This window comes from Myotis myotis, unplaced genomic scaffold (assembly GCF_014108235.1).
Source record: "Myotis myotis isolate mMyoMyo1 unplaced genomic scaffold, mMyoMyo1.p scaffold_m19_p_2, whole genome shotgun sequence".
Classification (NCBI taxonomy): domain Eukaryota; kingdom Metazoa; phylum Chordata; class Mammalia; order Chiroptera; family Vespertilionidae; genus Myotis; species Myotis myotis.
The window spans coordinates 105,991,450-105,999,916 of record NW_023416324.1 but is presented as its reverse complement, the minus strand read 5'-3'; positions in this window follow the sequence as shown (position 1 = coordinate 105,999,916).

Genomic DNA, 8,467 nt, shown 5'->3' with positions numbered 1-8,467 from the left:
ATGGACTGACTGCATTCCAAGGTTAACTCCCATGTCAGATTAGAATGTGCTTTCTTTAATCAGAATAGAACAATCACGGTTAACAGCATGATTAATATTTCTCAGAGCATGATTAATATTTCTTATAATTGTAGCTAGAAAACTGTTTTATTTCTGCCTCTAAGAAGTGCATCTCATTTTTAATCTTAAAAATGATTGTGTAATGGTTCATTGTCAGATAAATTGACTAGAATTTTAACATGAAGTGGACATGTGTACATGCAGGTATGTGTGTTTCACTGTTGAGACCATGGGGTTAGTCCCATTATAAAGACTAATAACTAGTACCCTTATCAGTGTATTTTGGACTTTCCTTTGGTATGTTTTTTAACTACATGTGATAGTATTACCTCACGTTAAGAAAAGTACTATACAGAAAGATACAAAAATAATCATGTATTCACTTTGAACATTCCACAGGACCTTTTAAATGACCACGTGTAGATTTGTATTGCCACTGAAGGCCAAGCCATTAATAATGTACCATGGGCCCAGTGCACAAAAATTCCTGCACCTGGGGGCACCCTCTCGCAGTCTGGGACCCCTCGGGGGATGTCTACCTCCTGGCTTAGGCCCACTCCCCAGGGGATCGGGCCTAAGCCACACTCAGACATCTTTAGTGCTGCCGAGGAGGCAGGAGGAGGCAGGAGAGGCTCCCACCACTGTCACTGCGCTTGCAGCCATCAGCCCAGCTTGTGGCTAAGTGGAGCTCCCCCTGTGGGAGCGCACTGACCACCAGAGGGCAGCTCCTGCATTGAGCATCTGCCCCCTGGTGGTCAGTGTGCATCATAGCAAACTGTTTTTCCCAGTCATTCTGCCGTTAGGGTCAATTTGCATATTACCCCTTTATTATATAGAATTTATTCATGGTATTATTGGGTAGACACCTCTTCATCCTTTTCATGTCATGTCTAAGACATCCTCAGCAAGCTCTAATTTCTAAATATTTTCTCCTAAAAGTTTTATAGTTTTACCTTTTACATTTAAATCTCTAGTCCATGTTGAGTTAATTTTTGTATAACCCTGTGAGGTTTAGATTGAGTTTCTTCCTAGGCTATCTTGCCTTCAGTGAATTTCCTTTATTCCTTAGTCAAAAATCAGTTGGGTATTACAGGCAATAGGCAGTAAAGCTAACAATAAACCTTATTTAACACACACACACACACACACACACACACACACACACACACACACAAAACAGGTCTATCCATAGTTCACCTTACGGAAATCTATTGATGTCATTGGAGCTAAAGCAGATCTGTAGTTTTTATTATCTATGAGCCCAAGGATAAGGACCAAATAAACAGGAGCTTTTTATCCCCAAATTTCAAAGCTTTTTATAGGCACAATAGATGGTAAAATCTAACTTGATTGATATCTGAGAGGCTGGCCTCTCAGAGAGGGAGTTAGCCTTGCAGAACTCCTGAGAGAATGCTGAGGAGTAAATCAGGATTGGCCCAGATAATAAAACAATAGCAACTACTAAATTTGGACCCTGATATCCTGGCATGCCAGTAGAATAACTAGTGCTCCTTCAACTGGCTATAGTGAGTAGAGGAATAAGGCTGATAGCCAAGGTTCAGATACATCTCACTGCTATCAGCATTGCATTGTATTCAGAATCATAATCAAAGGTATAACTGGTATGACATGGCATATGAACCATGCCAGGTCCCCAAATAGTCAAAGCTAATGGGAGCACAGAGGCCTTGTTATCAATACACCAGAATGGACAAAGGCTGCTCTGAGCATGAGCCTAATCAGGATATCCAAGGACTCTGAGCCTGGGAATCATAATCAGACTAAGATATCATGAGCCAGCACAAGGACACATGGTACACTGTGCCCTTCTGTAACCCAAATGATTGATGTCACTGTTGGCAACTAGCCTTCTTTGTCTCTGGACTAATACACAGGTTACTGACCTGAAGTGTGAAGAAGTCTGCTAGAGAGAGAAGCTGAGCAGAGGCTAGAGAACTCAGAGAAGGAGATGCAGCAGGCGCAGAGAAAGTAGCTCCTATGTATGCAGGAGGAGAGCTCAGACAGAGCTGAGAGCTGGTGCTGCTATAATGTAAGGCTAAGAGCTCATAGATAGTTCAGATACATATTAACCATCCAGTGTGCTGGGAAGGGAAGACAGGGGAAGCTGCTGAGCCAGAGAGGTTACTGAAGCTGTAGCTCTAAGGGAGAGTTCAAGTGCCGCTATAATGTAAGATGGTGAGTCTGGGGCAGCATGAGGCTGCTCAGATACTAACTGTGGATACAGAGATTAATGCTGCTTTGTGAGAAAGATATGTATTCACCAACCGGTGTCTGGCTGCCTGTCTGTATATGGGACTTTGCTGTAAAGGACTGTCTTATCTGATGGCTATGTGGCCACTGGCTTCTGCAATAAAGACTCATTCTTATACACCCACAACTTCTCATGGTTTCTCTGTCTGCCCCACTGCTGAGAATTGACCTGTGTCTCTCTGAGCAGAGGTTAAATGAGGAACTTGAACAAAGTTCCCAACAGTTAGTACAGTCGGCAAGGTTTGAGAAGGGACCTGCCCTGGCATAGATGGGAAGAATTTAGAAGAATATATGGACTTAGAACAACTCAGAGCAGCAGTGCTGAGCAGTGATCCTGCTGTCTCTAAAACGTGGAGACTAAGCTATCAGAACAGATGCTAGGATAAACAGAATCCTAAAGACTTTCAACCCAATTTTCCATCTCTTTGTGAGTTAGTCAAACACTAGGTATTGTTGTGAAAGTTACTAATGTTACTAATCAGCTGACCTTAATATGGGGATAGGCTCCTGGATTATCCAGGTGGGCCCAATGTAATCCCATGAGGCCTGAAAAAGCAGAAGAGGGGGACAGAGAGGAGGCAGTGAGGAAGATGCAGCAAAGGTGGAAGTCAGAGGGATTCCAAGTGAGGATAATTCACACACAATTGCTGCCTCTGAGATGTAGAAACCCCTTTGGAGCTAAAGGCAGGCCCCCAGCTCACAGCCAACAAGTAAACCAGGACCTCCACCTACAACCACAATAACATGAATTCCACCAACAACTTGAATAAGTTTGGAAGTGGATTCTTTCCAGACTTTCCAGATAAGAATCCCAGGTGGCCAAGACCTTATATAAGCCTTGTGAGACCCAGGTCAGAGAACCCAGTCAAGCCAATCAGACTTCTGACCTACAGAACTATGAGATGACACCGTTGTGTTATTTTAAGCTGCTCAATTTGTGGTTATTTTTTACAGCAGTGGTAAATATATAATGCAAATTCCCAGCCTATCAATACAATTTGTATGCAGGTAAGTAACTGCTAACTCTCAGCCCTGCCTACATCATGTAATGTTTAAACTGAAACTAGTTTGACTACCAAACTGCTGAAGTGCAGAAAGTTGTTTGCCGCATATTTTTCCTACATTCTATCTACAATCAAGTAATGCAAAACTGAATGCCTGAATATTTATCCTCCATGTAGATTAGTCTCGTTTTGTACAAGTATTTATTGGCAATGACAAATAGCATTGATATCTAATAACTTTATATCTAGGACTCCAATCCACCAAAATGTTCTAGCGCAGTGGTTCTCAAACTTCCTAATGCCGCGACCCTTTAATACAATTCCTCATGTTGTGGTGACCCCCAACCATAAAATTATTTTCGTTGCTACTTCATAACTGTAATTTTGCTACTGTTATGAATCGTAATGTAAATATCTGATATGCAGGATGTATTTAGGCAAACCCTGTGAAAGGGTCGTTCGACCTCCAAAGGGGTCGCGACCCACAGGTTGAGAACCACTGTTCTAGAGGCTCATATATTTACAGTAACAGACTGTTCAGAGCATTATATGTAGGGTGTCCAAAAAATGTATATACACACTTTGAATAATTATAAAGGCAGTGTTCATTAAAACACATTTCATTTTCAAAATTGAGCTACCAGCTATTAAAGTATGTATACATTTTTTGGAACACCCTAGATAATAATAAATAATGGCATAGTTATTACATAAAAACCTATTACATAGATTTTTGAAGAAAAATGGTATTTTAAATAAAAATAGTATACTAAGTTATATTAACTGAATTTAACTAAACAAAAAAAGATTAAAAAAACCCCACTAAACATTAATCTGTAGAATTAGCTTGCTATTAATGCATATTCCACTAATTCTATGTATTACTTTGCCAAATTAACCTTTTAGTGCCTTATTTTCCTCATCTTCAAAAATAAATTGACACAAAGAGCCTAACATTTCTGAACACAAAAATTTTAAGAATATCTAAATATAGAAAAGTCAAGAAAACCTTCTGTTTAAAATATATCTCCCTAGAATCATCACTTGGATTTGGCACTTTTATATTTTTATGTTTTTTTTCCTTTATTGATTAAGTTATTACATATGTGGCCTTATACCCCCATGCCCTCACCCCTCCTGTGTCTGTGTCCATTGGTTAGGCTTATATGCATGCATACAAGTGCTTTGGTTGACCTACCCCCTTGCCCCCACCCTCCCCTACCTTCCCTCTGAGGTTTGACGGTCGGATCCATGCTTCTCTGTCTCTGGATCTGTTTTTGTTCATCAGTTTATGTTGCTCATTATATTCCATATATGAGTGAGATCATGTGATATTTACTAGTATCTTTCTCTGACTGGCTTATTTCACTTAGCATAATGCTTTCCAGTTCCCTCCATGCTGTTGCAAAAGGTAAGAACTCCTTCTTTTTTTTACCGCAGCGTAGTATTCCATTGTGTAGATGTACCAAAATTTTTAATCCACTCATTTGCTGATGGGCACTTAGGCTGTTTCCAAATCTTAGCTATGGTAAATTGTGCTGCTATGAACATAGGGGTGCATATATCCTTTCTGATTGGTGTTTCTAGTTTCTTGGGATATATTTCTAGAAGTGGGATCACTGGGTCAAATGGGAGTTCCATTTTTAGTTTTTTGAGGAAACTCCATACTGTTCTCCACAGTGGCTGCACCAGTCTGCATTCCCACCAGCAGTGCACAAGTAATACCTTAATCAATAAAGAAAAAATAAAATAGAATAAAATAAAAATTTATATAGATATAGGACTACATTTATTAAACCTTTTGTATAATTAAAATTGTATTTTAACTATTGAATTTAAAGATTAAAGACACTATGCATATCAGTTTTCATTTTTAAAAGCCTTGCCCTGTTTTTAATATATTTTATTATATAAGTAAGATTATAAATAAATATTCAGGTGGAAGCAGATTTGGTACAATTCATTTGGAAAGCACTTTTGTTATTGAAGAATGGCACAGGAGGAGTTTCTTCATTGGTAGTGGGAGTGGGGCTATTGTAGCTTCACTGGAATAAGCATTTCTGAAGGCCCCCACAGGAGAATTAGATGTGGTGAAAAACTTTATTTTCATGGAGTTACATGCCTCAGTTTTCAAAGTCTCATTTCCCTTAAACCAGTGCTAGAAAATATGCAGCTGGGGGTTCAGCAGAGGTAGAAGCAAAACCAGTATCCAGAGTTTCCATTCCAGGAAGAGCTGGGTCTTGCAGAGCACCAGACTAGTTGTAATCCATTAGTCCATTGGGTGGGGGGTCCACATGGCTGTGGACCATGCGGGCAAATGCAGAGTGTGAAAGCACACCCCTGCAACAAGAGTCTCAAGGGAACAAGAGGACCAAGGCAAGGAACTCCCTTTGTTTAGGAGCTTTCAAGCCCTTTCAGTGGCCACACCTATTTTGGCCAATGACTTGTTCCCAGGTGTGTTGACAGCCTCACCTAGACCTTCCCATCTCACCTAGACTTCACTGGGAATGCATCTATTTCCAGTCCCTTCCCCCAGCAATCTGTGGGGAACAGACCTAGAGAGTGTTAAACTGCAGCTTCCTGGAAAAACTATACAAATGGCATGCCTATATCTGGCCTTCCCTGTTAATTAATAACCAGGTTATTGCAATGGTATCACTTTAACCTTGAAATCCACCTGGAAATTTACCCCCAAGAAATTTTTTAAACATAAATGATGGATATTTAATTTTATTTTTAAATTTTTCTTCTAACTATGAGCTTGAAAATATCTATTAGCATCCATCCTGAATTGTATGACTTTCTCATCTACCAATTTCAGTCTACATCCCAGATTAAACCTAACTTCTTAATGTTTCACTCTGCATTAAAACTATAAGCTTAAAGAATGAATTAGAAACTCAGCAATCAGTGAAGAAATGGTTTGGGATCTGTTTACCAGGCTAATACATACAAATTATAGTCTTTGAAATATCACTATATTTCAAAGTTATCATACATGGCTACGAAAAATTTTTCTTCATTATTACCTCTCTAGAGATGAATATATGACCAAATGAGTAGTAACGTTATTAGGGGAAACATGAGAGAGTTTAGTTAAGTAAGTGAGGATTTTTATCTATTGACAGTATTTAATAAACTATTTACATTGAACTCAGATTGACATATAACATACTTATTATCATGATTGGGGGAGTTGAAGGCATTATTGACCTTTTTTCTTCTTTTTAAATAAATTTTTATTGTTCAGTTTATTACAGTTGTTCCTCTTCCCCCCCCCCCATAGCTCCCCTCCACCCAGTTCCCACCCCACACCCTGCCCTTCCCCCCCTCACTGTCCTCGGCCATAGGTGTTCGATTTTTGTCCAGTCTCTTCCCACACCCCCACACCCCCTTCCCCCCGAGAATTATCAGTCCACTCCCTTTCTATGACCCTGATTCTATTCTATTCACCAGTTTATTCTGATCATCAGACTTTTTTATTCACTTGATTTCTAGATTCACTTGTAGATGCATATGTATTTGTTGTCACTTTGTTGTTCATAATTTTTATCTTTACCTTTTCTTCTTCTTAAAGAATACCCTTCAGCATTTCATATAATACTGTTTTGGCAGTGATGAACTCCTTTAGTTTTTTCTTATCTGTGAACCTCTTTATCTGACTTTCAATTCTAAATGATAGCTTTGCTGGATAAAGTAATCTTGGTTGTAGGTTCTTGCTATTCATCACTTTGAATATTTCTTGCCACTCCCTTCTGGTCTGCATAGTTTCTGTTGAGAAATCAGCTGACAGTTGTATGGGTACTCCCTTGTAGGTAAATAACTGTTTTCTCTTCCTGCTTTTAATTTTCTCTCTTTGTCTTTTGGCCTTGGCATTTTAATTATGATGTGTCTTGGTGTGGCCCTCTTTGGATTCCTTTTATTTGGGGGTCTTTGCACTTCCTTGACTTATAAGTCTATTTCTTTGACCAGGTAGGGGAAGTTTTCTGTCATTATTTCTTCAAATAGGTTTTCAATATCTTGCTCTCTCTCTTCTTCTGGCACCCCCATAATTCGAATGTTGGTACGCTTGAGGTTGTCCCAGAGGCTCCTTGCACTATCTTCATATTTTTGTATTATTTTTTCCTTTTGCTTGTCTGGTTGGGTGTTTACTGCTTCTTTGTATTTCAAATCATTGACTTGATTCTTGGGATCCTCTAGTCTGCTGTTGGATCTCTGTATATTTCTTTATTTCAGTCAGTGTATGCTTAATTTCTAATTGGTCCTTTTTCATATCCTTGAGGGTCTCACTAAATTTTTCAGAGGTTTCTAGAAGATTCTTGAGTAACCTTAAGCCGTGGTTTTGAACTCTATATTCAGTCGTTTGCTTTCCTCTATTTCTCTCATTTGTGACCTGTTTCTTTGTCTCCGTATTTTGGCTTCTCCCCTGTGTTGACAAAGTGGCTTTGTGTGCTGGGTGTCCTATAGGGCCTTGTGGCTCAGCCTCCCTAATTACCTGAGGTGGACACTCTTAGTGCACTCCTTTGTGGGCTGTGTGCACAGTCTTGTTGTAGTTAAGCCTTGATTGCTGTTGGTATCACTGGGAGGAATTGACCTCCAGGCCAGCTGGCTGTGAGGAGCAGTTGTGTCTATAATGGGAGAACTTTTGTGCTGGAGACACCCTTATGGGGCAGGACTTGCTTCAGTGTGGCTTTGGCACTCACTGAGTCTGCCCCCTGAGTGTGTCTTTTATGGATGTGAAGAGTTGTAATCTGGATGGTCTCGCACTGACTACTGGGTACACTGGCTCTTGGATCTCCAAGGAGGTGCAAAGTCAGCCACTGCCTGAGGCCACCCAGCAGGAGCTACAGAGAGATCTGCAGATTCCTCCTCTTTGTTTGGGGTTTGGAGGTGCCCCAATGAGGCCCAGCTGTGAAGCAATGCAGGCTGCTGGTGATCATTATGCCTTCTTTTGGAAGCTCTGGGGTTCTCTGACCCAGCTACAGTTTGACAGGTTTTTAGGCAGAGGAAGGCCAGGTTATTTGTATGCAAAAGCCTCTGAGCACAGCTTGGGTGTGGTTGTAAATTGGGTGGGGCGGGGTCTCAGGAAATCACCAGGGCGGAGCAAACTGCTATGGCTACCAGTCTGCTCT